The sequence below is a fragment of the Peromyscus maniculatus genome, chromosome 17 (genome assembly GCF_049852395.1).
Source record: "Peromyscus maniculatus bairdii isolate BWxNUB_F1_BW_parent chromosome 17, HU_Pman_BW_mat_3.1, whole genome shotgun sequence".
NCBI classification, from domain to species: Eukaryota; Metazoa; Chordata; class Mammalia; order Rodentia; family Cricetidae; genus Peromyscus; species Peromyscus maniculatus.
This window is the reverse complement of record NC_134868.1, coordinates 55,403,318-55,417,612: the sequence shown is the minus strand read 5'-3', so window position 1 is coordinate 55,417,612 and position 14,295 is coordinate 55,403,318.

Genomic DNA, 14,295 nt, shown 5'->3' with positions numbered 1-14,295 from the left:
AGAGTTCTCTATAGATTTGAGAAAAGAAAAATCTTTGAATTATGGTGGGAGGGGATGATAAATATAACTCTTTTAAGAATCTCGTCAGCTTATATATGTTTTGACATACCACCAATTTATCATACTGCATAAAAAGTATGATCCATGACTTATGGAGAACTGCATCTCAATGACCAATGGATGGTCTAGAAAAAGTCCTTGGGTTGTGGGACAGGAGGAGTACAGGAGAGGATGCAGTATTGGGGCAGAGGGAAGAACAGTCAGTGTGTTCGAAACTGTGTGAACAATGGAGAATTCTAAGCAATGTTCTCTTTTATTTCCACTGGGAGATAAAATAGTTTGAAATATGGGTCCTGATATCCACAGAAACTAACATAAAACTTTAAACGCATGAATTATTCAGACCATGGGGTGAGAAGGATATTTCAAATCATCTGTTGATTTTACATATTGTGGTAAATATGGAATATTGTGGAACAAATCCCACTTTACGTCTCTAGATTTATTACTTTTGTGTTTCTATATTTGGTTTCCCAGGAAATCTATAGAGGGGGCCTACTTGACATTCACAGCAAAATAGATTTTATTATTATTGAAATCCTACCTACAGATTATTGAATTGCTCCCAACTCATTTTTTGTGCCATTGCATAATGACCTTCACTCACTGAATTCGGCAACAAAATTCCATGGAGCTGATCCATGCAGAATCACGGTGTTCTCCCTCAACTCTCTCACTCCCCCACTAATATAGACTCCTCCCTACTTCCCTGTGCCCTGTGCTTCGGTCGTCAATAAAGTGAACGGTCAATAGTACACGGTGACTTGCCTACCTTGAATGCAAGTGAGTTTTCCTTCATGTTGAAGTATATAAACTAAGCATTGAAAAGCATAGCCTAAAGCTTGCTTTCAACCATTTAGTACACAGTGGGGGACAGTGACAGGGACCAGGAGGAACATTAAGGTATTGTGAAAAAGAAATCTTTGTTTAAAAACTTTTAACGAACAGCAGCATGTGAAAACATGATGATTTTGGTTGAACACAAAGCCTGGCAGGATGACTTGGCCAGCAAAGACTCACAAGCCTGAGGACCTGTGTTTGCTTCATGACTCCCACATAAAAGGGCTGAGTGTGGTGCTTTGTGTTTGTAATCCCAGTGTCAGGAGGTGGACAGGCAGAGCTCTAAGACTTGTAGACCAGCCAATCTAGACTACCCAGCTAACTCTGGGCCAGTGAGAGGCCCTGCTAACAGCATGGGAAGTAGAGCATGCCTAAGGGAGGATGCCTGATGTTAACACATGGCCTCTTCATGCAGACATACACATTTGCAACTGCACATACACCTTGGCCCCCAACACATGAACACACACAAAGAAGAACTGAAATGTTCACAGGGGTAGATGCCAATTTAGTTTTTAATTAATTTGTATCTCATAATATGTAATACAGACACAATAGGAGAGGTCAAGAAGGATCAGACTGTATTTTGCAGTAAATTATGATAATGACTTGAGGTTACATTTGCATTCTTTAAGGAGCATTTTCATAACCTATGCTCTTTACATAGATAATCTCTGTGCTGTTTAGTTAGTAGCATGCTCAGAGGTTTTACGCCTCAGGTCCTGGTTGGTCTGGTCAGCACTCCATCATAAGGATACCTGTTTTTATAATAACATCAGGTGACATCTGTCCTGTGCACAGCATTGACTGCAGTGACGCAAGGGTAAAGCTACTACCTTAGACACCAAGGTGACAGGGCTGAACCTCATTGGCTCCCCATGTTCTTCACACCATAGATTCATCTTCCAAACAAATACAGCAAACTGTGCATGCAACTTTAAAACACCTCACCTGAGGCCTCCTTTTAACGTTCTGCAGGGAGATGAGAAACACTCTGAGGGCTTCACAACTGATTTGTAGCAAGATGTAGTGCCATCATGGAGAAAAGCTCTGTGCGAACATGGGGATTAACAAACCAGGCCAGTGACTTGGCTGTGGAAAATGAGTTTCACTTACAAGGATGAAAGAGAGATTTCTGTTGTTCAGATAGAATGTTGGAGTGTTTCTCAGTGGAGTGTTTCAATGGAGAGAGTTTCTGCTCTTAATCGGAAGGAATTCATCTTTTTGTTTAAATGACTTGAGGAGACTTACAGAGATCCATAGTTTATGGAAAGGATTCATAGTTTATGAGCTGTGTGCCATGAGGCTTGCACACTGTATTTAACAAGCCATTCCATTTAGGCAAATTAGTTCAAACCTATGGACAGAAACAAATGGTCTCAGCTCGTTGGTATCAGCTCTCCACACCTGTTCATTTGTCTGCTTTGATCATGGGTTACTACATTTACATATTCATGTCAGCTAACAAAACGATTAGCCAGTTGGAAGAGTATATTCCTAGATAGGAAATAGGAAAACATATTTAAGAGAAGTCTTTCAAAATGCAATTCTAAATGTGGGCTGGATGAGAAGGGCAGTGGTGGGTAAGAGTTTACAATGCCAGGCTCCTTTGCCCTGCCCAGAAGTAAAGATCTGTATGTCCCACACTCAGATCTGTATATCCCTTCTTTATCCACGCGTTCTTACAAAACCAAACTTGGAGAATGGCTCATTGTGGTGGGGTTTTTCAGAATTTCTATGACCAAGGAAAAACATTTTTTCTTACAGAAATGATAATATTTAAGAGTTAAAATGTAGAAATAATTTCTCTTTCAGATACAGATGCACATTTATGTTGAATAAAAGTGATAGCATCTCCCATAAAATGTAGGTCAGATATAAAACTTACATGTTACCTAAACACACGTTCTGTACACAATCTTCAGGCCCCTCCTCTGTCCTCAAACCTGCTCTCAAAGTGTCATCCATGCTATCTTATTAATTAAACAAATAAAAATCCAATTGATATCTCAATTAGTATTTAAAATAATAGCTTAGAATGGAGGTCTGTTAAATTCCATTTACTCATTTTTTATGAAATGAAAATAGACCATTGAAGTTATCATCAATCTGTCTTCATCATTTAAGAAGGAGTCTTGATTTTTCCCACTGTTATGAAATAAGACTTGATTTTAAGATGAAAGGAATCCAGAAGAGACTTCTGCCTGTTATACCATCTGATAATTGCATCAGTCCGAGACACAGCTCTGCTCTGTGATTAGGGAGACGAATAAATCTATTCTTGTCAAGCAATAAACAGTAGAGGGGGGTTGAGATGCCATCTGAAGTAATTTTTAAGAGTGTCACTTGGTGAACATTTGAAAATGAAGCCATAATTACTGTGACATTGTCAAGGAGAAGCCTCGGAGCTTTGGGGGTAAGGCAGGGGGAGGTGCTTTTTGGCCGATAGCACCTTGGCCATGCTATGGTCCCAGCATTACCTCTCATGTTCCATAGTAAGATGAGGTGTGTCACAGATTGAGGGCAGGAGTGGATACGTGACCCTAGCATGGGCCCGGGGGCAGTATCTTCTCCAAGGGGAAGTCTATGAGCTTCATTGGTGACATTTCACATTTACTGTATTTGGTGTCATTAGTCAGTAATTTCTAAACCGCTGAACTATGAGAGCTGTCGTCAAGGGGCCTGGGAGCGCTAAGTGAACCCAGGGGAGTAAATAAAAACAACAGGATTTTTTTAAACCTTTAATTACAGTATAATTACATCACATCCATGTTTCCTTTCCTTTCTCCAGCCACTCCCTTGTTCCTTCCCTCTAACCTCTCCCATGCCCTCCCCACCTCCCCATTCCTTCTCAAATTGATGGCCTCTTTTTCTTTGGTTATCATTGTTACATATATAAGTATATAAATGCAGTCTATCAGGTCTGTTTCGTGTTGGGTATGTGTCTATTATTTCAGAGCTGATCATTTTATATTGGATAACCAATTAGAGGGCTCATTCCTGGAAGAAAAGTAATTCTCCTTCTCTCAACAGTCATTACCTGCCTACCATTGTCTGTCTAGAGAAGGGTCCCTTGTGAGAGTTCCTCTTTCTGCATTAGCATATCTCTTGGTGTTGTCCTTGCTCAGGTCTTGTTTAGGCAGTCATATTGTTGAGGTATCATGGATGTAGCATCCCTGTCATTTCTAGGAGACACAATATCACAGGACTTCCTAGTCCTCTGGCTTTCCCAGTCTTTCTGTGCCCTTTCCTGGATATTCTGAACTTTAGGTACAGGGGTTATTGTGTGGATTTATCCTTTGGGCTGCATACCCTATGACCAGTTCATCTCTGCATTACAACTAGTTGTGATTTTCTGTAATGATCTCTGCTGCAAAAATAAGCTTCAGTGATGTGGGATGAAAGCTAGGCACATCTTGTGGGTACAAGGATACATTTTAGAATGCAGCCAGGAATTATGGTGAAATAGCAAAGTGGTAGTAGTAGGTTCTCATCTAAGATCAGGACTTCACTAGCCCATTAGTTGGCCAGGTTTCCAGACATGCATTCTCTCCTGCTGAGTGTTAAATCCAATTAGACAGCTGTTGGTTACCACCAAGATATGAGTGCCACTATTGTACCTTTAGAGATAGCTTGACATACTTGCCATTGTTGTGTTTCATAGGCATCATTGCTTGGGAAGACTATTGATTGCTTTCCTCCGTTGGCAGCTTGCATAGACCTTTCTGGTACTGCAGGAAAGGCTTCCCGGCTAGATGGAACAGGAATCTTCTGAGTCCTCTGTCTGAAATATGTGATATCTTCAGCAATGGGGGCTTGCTTTCAACCTCTGAGAAGGAACTAAGGAATAACAAGACCTATATTATTCTGGGAGTCATTTGGCCTACCTTGACCACTGACTGGAAAGGAGATTTCTCATGTTGATACTGGGGGCTTTGTTAGCTAGTCTGTGCTCCTGTGGGGAGCATTGCCAGCCTAAGTGGCATAACTTTATTTAACCTGTATATGTATGTACATACATATATAATTATATGCATTATATATAACTTAGTTAACTCTAAAATATTATGATGCTTTGAGGCTTTATCAGTATTCCTAGTGTTATTTTCCTCTTTTCTACCTGTCCTCTGTAATGACCACCCTCTTCCCTATCCAATTAAAGCCTCCACCCAGTTTTTCATTCCCCCCTTCATATCATCTGTGTCTTGCTATCTCATTCTTCAGCCACCCTACACAGTCCCTTTTTACTTTCCTGGTTTTTGCAGCTACTCCAGGTCATATGCTCATCCCTGAAGATTTGGAGTTAGAAGCCTCAGATGAAAGAGCACACAGTGTTTATCTTTCTGGGTCTGAGTTACTCAGGATTCTGGATCCACATATTTTCAGGCCACGCTTCTCACTGAAATATGGTGACAAATTCCATCTTTGATTTTTTTCCTTGAAGCTTACTCTGTGTGGTCATTAGGCTAGGTATAGGCCCATATGAATTCCCATCTTTATGAATGCCCTCACTCACAGAGATGCAATGGTCAAGACCCAAGCTGATATCAGTGAAGAAGACCCTATAATCAGATGCTCACTGCGTTCAGAGTGGAGAAGATGGAGCAAGGGCTTCATGAAGGGGGAGAGTGTGAGTGCTGGTGAGCTGCTTGTGGCTGCATGCTGTAATTAGACCATAGAGCTTTCAACTGTCGAAACAACCGAGTGTTAAACAATCATCTCTAATAACTGAATGTGGCAATTTAACTCACTTTTGATTGGTCAAGATGATTATTTTCATGAAAAAGCTTTTGAAATATACTACTTATTTTGGTGGCCCATGCCTGTAATCAACTTGAGACTGCAACAGGAGGATTTATAGGAGATCAAGGTCAGACTGGGCTTTATAATAAGTTTTAGGTCAGCTTAGGCTACAGAGTGAGACCCTGTCTCAAGCCTGCCAGCTGGCAGGCTATCTATCTATCTATCTATCTATCTATCTATCTATCTATCTATCTATCTATCTATCTATCTATCTATCTATCTATCTATCCTCTAACTAATCTATCATCTAATTTTATATGTAGATAGTATATATAACACACATAGTGAATGAAAGATGGAGTAACAGCACAGTATTCACATTATTCTGGTTGGGAAACAATAGTTCTAAGTAGGATTTGTTTTCAGTTTTGGACACAGAGCATATGAATTTTGACTGTGACATGGGCTGTGCACATGTTCTTATAGCTTGGTTTCTTAGGGATGGTTAGCAATTACCTTCATGGTCACTGTTTTTAACCATGAAATTTAAATGGACCATTAGTTCTCTGACTGACTTAACCAATCAGACACTTAAGTGTTGGTTTTCTATCTGTGCCTTCAAACATTATTCAACACTGTTTCTTGTTTCCAACTGGTGTTGATGTGCTTCAGTGGGGAGTAAGTTATTCTCAGTTCCACACTACATGGCCGTTGTAGAGTGGCTCAGATTGTTCTGTGTAGCTGATCTGACTGGAGTGCTCTAGACCAAGGGAAAGATGCTTGGGCTTTGGGAACAAAGGCCTGTATACAGGTGCATTACAGTTGGCAAACGTTTTTCTCCAGTTCCACAAAGACAGAATTCTTCTTTGCTGAACCTTTAACTCTAATGAACGTGGTGGTCAAGGACCAAAGCTTAGTATGTGCATCTCTTTTTAATATATCTTGGCAAGTTGTTGCCATAAAGATGTCAGTGCATTAGTAAATTGGTCATCAAAACGAAAAACATGCACATGGTTTAAAAATAGAGAAAGGAAAAAGATAATGTTTTTATTGGAGTGGAGACGGGGAGGAAGATGGCTCCTGTGTGGATCTCAGGTTTCCTCATCTGATGCAGACAGGAGTCTATGAGTGAATGGAGGAGGACAGGTTAAGAGAGTGGGTCAAGATACATCAAGATTGACATAAAATGTCATTATTCACTTCCTTTCCTATTATTGTCTTGCCAACCGAGTATTCTATCTTCTGTATCTATGTTGTCATGCCTTATCTTGGAATGTTGCTATTCCTTTTCAAACATCCCATATACATGGACTGAAGGCAATCTTATTATGTCAGAGGCCTGTGTTAGCCTATGAAACCATTATGTTTCTGCCTTCCAGCATCAGACTTCCTGTGACATCCACAAAGTCCTCTTTATCATGTTTGTGACAAAGCTGTTACCCCGCGAAGAGAGACCAGCTGCCTGTAGAATGGTGGGGAAGAGATGGCACCAATACATAACTTCTGCTTGTTTTTTTTTTTTTTCCTGAGAAGTAGGGTGGGTGCAGAATGGGAGGCTGCTGGCTGTAACTGTAGTGCTGTTGGCTTCCAGACACAGCCCTGCTGGATGCCTTCTCTCAGACTGTCCCTTCATCAGCAAAGTGAGGTTAATGGTTCTTCAGAGACCGAGAGAGCCAAGGAGAGGATTAAATTAGATTGTGCTTGGATTTAGAAAGCAACCCTTACGTATTAGCTTCTTTTCTCACTTCTCTGACCTAAATTATCTTCAAAGTCATGTAATAAGATACTTTTTTTCTCTGATAATTTTTTTTCATAATTCAAAGGAAAAATACCAAAGTGGATTTGAAATCCCTGATATATTTTTTTTCTTTTCCAGTTAATGTAGGCTAGATCTGATGAATACCCTATATATATTCCAACATGGGAACATTCCACACTGTCTTCTGAGACCTACGACTGTAATGCATATTTTAACTGAGAAGGATTAACTCTGTTATGGGAATAAAATCTTGAAGTTTTAAAAAATGAATTATACATATAAAAATATGTAGGGATTTGTTTGAGAAGAAGCAAGACTGCACTTTAGTGAAATTAGAAAAAATACAAATAATTAAATAACCATGGATGAAGAAAAAATTTCCCTGAATAGCAAAAGGGCAACCATCCCCAAAACATTGAACAGGGTCATATGCCCTGGTGAAGTCAGCCCATCGGCAATGTTCATGCTTACATGTGTGCTCACAGTCAGGACCAGGACTCTTGAGGCTGCTGAGATACCAATCTCAAGATGCATGAATCACTTCTGTTTGTGATTTTGAGGGTTGTCACCCAGGCTGGTCTTCAGACTCACTTTGTAACTGATCCTCTGTGTTGGGATCGCAAGTGTGCACTGCCATGCATGGTTATGGTGGCGCTGCATGCCAGGCAAGTGCTGTATTGGCCGAGCCACATACCATGATCTAGTACCTTAATCTTTGTATCTTGATCTTGGTGTATGTAAACACTAGGGCCAAGTCTGAACTTGAGCCCTGGGTTAAACAATGAAAGTCATACATGAGGGTGTCAGAAGGAAGGCATATTCTGAACTTGATTAGAAACTTGACAGCCCAGAGATTATAAATATTTTAGCATTCTTTCAGAGCAGGAACAATCTATGAAAGCCAAAAATGGGAGCTGAGTCCCAAGGAATCTACCATTATTCTGTAACTGTTCCTCTCTATTGAGGTGGGTCCAGGGAGTCTAAGGAACCCAAGCAAGACACTATAGAGGAGAGATACAATAGTACTCTAGGGTCTGACCTCTAATCAGGGGTCTCTGGCAAGATAAGGCTGGTGATACAGACATATACAGAGATGGGGGAAGACATGGAGATAGGATAGAGACACACATCTCAAGACAGATATGTAAACACACAGGTGTGGATGTTTCTTTCTACATCTGTTTCTCTAGCTTCCTCTGCTCACACTGTGGGAAGAGAAGATGAACAGGAGACAGTCTCTGCCTTATTTTCTTGATCACCTGTGGACATGTGAGAACATGGCCAGATGCTCACTACAGGGATGGTTTGCCATCTGGATGCCCCTCTTGGGAAAGCAGGCTAAGCTACTCATCACCTGGACAGATTCAGCATGGGAATGGTCCTGTTGGTGCAGGGCCAGAACCCCACACCATTGAGTCCTGGACACCAGTAGCCTGAAAGTAAAGCTGGTATCTTCAGCCTGAGAATGTGGCTGTGGGTCAGACCAGGAGATTGTGGAGTACCAGCTGCTGTCTCCAGAGGGGACAGAGCCTTGGTTTCCTCAGCTAAAGCTGGAGCTGTAAGCATGACCCTGTGACATCCACAGAACTTGTGGGTTTCTACTCTTAGCTCCTTTTTCATTTTCTGCCCTGGGATGATCAGGAGAATGTTTATTATAGAAGCAGACAGTGGGTGCTGACCATATGACTAATGTGAGCTCAAGGAACAAGGGCGATGGACTGGCAAAGACAAGGAGATAAAGAATCCAAAAGCTAAGGTAGGCTGGATACAAGCCTCTGAGGACAGGAGATATGTGCTCAAGAGGCAGACATGGAGGAAAGCTCTGTACTGCAATTCCAAGATGACAGGGTCATGCCACTTGGCAGGGCCTGGCAGGACAGCAGAGTAGAGGGAACTTTACAAACACTTGGAAAACTTTAGGAAGGATTCTAAAACTGGAGGAAAGGAATGAGGTGGGGTGGGGTTGCATTTTTGCTGTCAGGGAAGCTTTGCAGGCATTTCTGAAATCCATCCTGTCTTTTCTGCAATGGTAAATGCTGACATCACAGTGGGGACACATATCCATCTCTTGCAAAGTATCCCTGTATGGTCTACAGTCAACGAGTGGGTTGGAAATCATTCCCTTGCAGGGCAATCCTTGAGTATCTCATTTTCTTGATCCAGTCTTTAATGGAATACACCCACACAGTTAAAATTATTTCCCAAAAGCACAGTAAAAGGTAAAAAGCACACACATATTTTTTTCAAACCCTTATCGAGGAATTTGTAGTGCTTTTAGCTTTTCCAAAGTAATCAAATCAGTTTCGCAGGATTCCGTTTTTATTTTTTTGCTGCACATTTCTATGGAATAAATTGGTATTTTTTTAAACATATTTCACAATCTAAAAAGCATATTGAAACTATACAAATGCAGCTGTGTCTACAATTAAAAGCATAAATACATGTGATAGTTGAGATAGTGACAATATTATAAAATATATCCTTACATTAAAGCATGTCTTTGATTGCTCTATCCTGCTGCAAGTTTTAAAATTTCAATGTGATCTAGTGAAGAAGGGTTATTAACATATGTGTCTTAAAAGGAAAATACTTTGAGAAAATGTCCATGTGGCCCAGTGCAGTCTGCCTTTGCTGTTACTGTGTGATGAGTGTGTGCTGATGTAATCAGTATCACAGGCACCAGGCCTGGGAGAGCTTCTTCCATCTCGGATTGTGTAGGTTTGTGACACTCTCTTCTCTCAGTTTGCCCTCATGGGGTGTCGTTCTCTCTCAGGCTCCTTGTCTCTACCTGCTAGGACTCATGATCTGGAAACAGGGAGTTAAAGGAGATCAAATCATGGCTGATATTTCCAAGGAGCAGCAGCTCAGAGGAGAGTAACTGACTTAGGAAAATATCCTCTGGTCTCAGGAGAAGCTGGCCTCAAGCCTGGCTTCCCAGAGCTTTGCTTGAAGGAGGCAAGAATGCAGCTCATCATAACCTAGAAAACAGATTTTCTGAAATGTATATATAATGTTCTCTCTCTCTCTCTCTCTCTCTCTCTCTCTCTCTCTCTCTCTCTCTCTCTCTCTCTCTCTCTCTCTCTCTCTCTCTCTGTGGTATACTGTTTAAGTAATGCTCAGTGGTTGAAAAGCACACACTGTTCCTTTAGAGGACCCAAGTTTGGTTCCAAGCACTCATATTAGATGGCTTGTAACTTCCCATACCTACAGTTCCATGAGACCTTGCACCATCTTCTGGCTCTTTTAGGTACTTATACACATGTACACATACCCACGCAAACATACATAATTAATTTTAAAAGTCTTTTCAAAAGACAAAATCAGAGTAGACTTGCCCCAAAGGCAGAGAGCCACCCAGTATATACCTTTTTATTTAATCATTTATTTATTTCATTATTGTTTGTTTGATACAGGGTTTCTCTGTGTCTGTGTAGCCCTGGCTGTCCTGGAACTTGATGTAGACCAAGTTAGCCTTGAACTCAGAGATCTGCCTGTCTCTGCATCCTGAGTGCTAGGATAAAAGGTGTGTATCATCACTGCCAGACAACATATTTTAAAGAATTTTTATCAATATTCCTGAAATAGATGGCATTTGCATGGAATTAGGTATCATGATAGTTCTGATCTCCCTTTTAGAGTATTTATTCTCAGTTTCTAGGAAAACTCACAAAAGAATGGGTATGTCAAACAATGAAAGGAACCTTATATTGATGTTAATTAAACAAACATTGTTTTTTGAGGATGCAGACCCTTCCTTGCCGCACATGCATGGGAAAATGTCCTGGTGCCCTCAGTTTCTGGTGTATCAGTAACAGCCCAACTGTATCTTTAAGGATGTTTAACCACAATGAGCCATTTAGTAATCAGAAAACACAGCTGCCAAGATGTACCTGTGGCTTTCCTTGGTTCCTACATGTCTAATTCCTCAAACACCTAATATTAGGATTTGGTGTGGTAGTCTGGTGGTAATTACGGGTGGAAAGAAGGTCAACTATTTGGAATGATGGCCTGAGTATGTCAGGTAAGTTGAGGGGTCGATGGACACAATATCAGGAAATATCCTTGATACCCTGCACTTTAGGGTCACGTCTCTTTGTCCAGCTGAACCTCCAGCAAGTTTGGAGGCCAGCTAAATGTCCAAAATGGCATTACAATGGCCTCTTAGCGTAATGAGCAAATGGCCGCATGATCCAGTGCAGTCTGTCTTTGCGGTTACTGTGTGATGAGTGTGTGCTGATGTAATCAGTATCACAGGCACCAGGCTCAGACATTGAACAGAACATCTCATAGCTTACCTTCTAAGAAGAAGTTCTCCAAAACAGGGCACAGGTGGTGGTGAGGGACTGCTGTGACAATTGCCACCGTTAATGGCTGTCTTAGCACATGAATCAGTATGCAGTGAGCTACCTGGAGCACAGGATGAACTTATTAAAACTCATCCCCAATGTCTCGGCTGGAGCAGGATAGTCCCGCCATCCAGGCAGGAGTCCAGTAATGAGAAAAAGCAGGTGGTCATGCAGCCCTTCTGCTGTGGTGGAATAACAATACTAATTAGGAACGCTTAACTATTTTTTGACCACACATTTGTGAAGACATACTAACTCATAAAAAGTAATTTATTTGTGAGCCCCAACTAAGCCTGATGTGTCTTCATTTGTTTCAGCTGGTCCCAGGCTGGGGTGAGTTCATGTTCAGCATGCCACCAAACACATTGCACTGTAACAAGAAAATACTGTGGGCAGGTGTCTTAATAAGTTATCAGTACTGACAGTGATTAGGACCAATTCTCACAGCTGCTTGGATCTTGTTCTCTACTGCAAATCAGTACTTTACCTGCCCCATGCCCATGTAGGAGTCAATGAGGTGTACCCCATAATCAGCCATGAGGCTTAACATAGACTTGGTTTGTGATCATCACACCTGGTAAATATTTAAGTAATTTATTCTATGTCCGATTCCTACAGTTGGATTTCAGCTGTAATGGGATAGGGTTTGGGTCATAGTATACAATTTATAATACAGGTTGTATGCACATGTTGAGCAGCATTTGAGATGTAGATAAATACTAGCTGAATCCCAGCTCCTCTGAGCACCTTGCTGAGGGTTTGGTGGTTCATGCTACTGTCCTGACCTTGCTTAATGGAGAATGAAGTCCTTATCATCTCTGGGCATGCCGGAGGAAGCTGCATTTCTTGTTTCCTGTCTCTGTGACACGACCTTAGTAGACATCCTTCTCTGTACCCTTCCGGCTCTTCTCTCAGGAGAAGTGACTTTCTTTGTGGGTGACCTGGGAAGTGTGTGGCCAGGCTTCTCTCTCCATGGTCTCTCTGGTCCTCCTGCCCACAGAAGCTGGTTTGATTCAGCCAAATCTGTGGGTTGTGCACATTCTTACTTTGTAGAGGAGGAGGGGGGCTACCTGTGTGTCCTGCTAGATCAGTGTGACAGGGTAAAGGCCCCTGGGCTGGGATCATGTTGTTAGAGTCAGTCACTCTGTTTTGCATTACACAGCCTCTAATGTCCTCTGTCCATGTTTATGGTAAAAGGGAAGGACAGGTCTTAAGTTCTGGGTACCACTGGTCACTTCAGGGGTCCCTCTATGCTTTCTTGTCATTTGATAAGTATGTAATTGTCTGTATTGTAAACTATTCCTGAATGCAAAATTTTGTGTATGTTTAAGACAGCCCTGCTGACTCTGGGACACTGTTTAGGGGACAGGGCCCTGAGCAGGACACTGCTGGCCGTTCCCACGGAGCAGCCTTCTGGCTGTGTGCATATGTAGAGTCTGAATTTAGATCAAGATCTCGATCTGACAGGGATGAAAGAGTAAAGATGGTTGAACCAAAATCCCTCAGAAGCAAGAAATCCTCTTGAGAAATTTAAAAATTAAATCCTCTTTACCTTGATTTGAAGTTAGTTCTTTTCAATGTGTAATATCTGAAGTATCTATTTTTGGTAATTTTTTCATAGATATTAACAATTTAATTACTTTGGTTGAATGGAAATTTTGTCCCTTTAGATTTGGGTAATTAATTATAGGATATATAGGCTTAAATATACATATGTATTTATAAAACATAATTATTATATTCTAATATAATATTCTAATATCCACATGTTTTATTAATATTTTATCAGGTTTTATGAAAACTACAATCACCTTTTCAAAAGTGAGTACATTTTAAATGTTTTTATTTATTCTTTGAGAATTTCATACAGTATACTTTGATCATATCCATTCCCCTCCAAATGCATAAGATACCACTTGTGCAGAATACACACTACTGTTTAAGCATTGTATCTAAGTTACTTTTCTGTTGTGAGATACAACACCATGATCCAAATCAGCTTACAGAAGAAAGAGTTTATTTTGGCCTATGATCCCAGAGGAATAAGAGTCCATCATGTTGGGGAGGTTTGGCAGCAGGCCACAGTAGCAGGATGCTGAGAGATCACATCTTCAACAAAACCCACAAAGAACTAGAAGTAGGCCCAGTCATGAAATCTCAAAACACACACCCCTCCTCGTGATGTACTTCTTCCAGCAAAGCTGTATTTTTCTTGATTTCTTCAAGACAAGTGTTCAAATATGTGAGCTTGTGGGGACATTTCTCATCCAAACCACACAAACATATTCTTTCAAAGTTCAGCTATAGACATAGAGTTAGTATAATGCTTTGCTTGAGTTGTATCATTAAGCTTCCAGAACACTAAGAGAAAAATATGCTAAAAAAAGATACCCTTCTGTTTAGTATTTAATTGTTCTATACAACTTCTGGCTACTCATAATTGTGGGAAAAAAAATGACCAGGTCATGTGGGAAAGGTGCATTGCAATTGAACCACTATGGATAGCCATAAAGCTCAGGGTTTCCAGTTTTAAAGGAATCAAGCCAA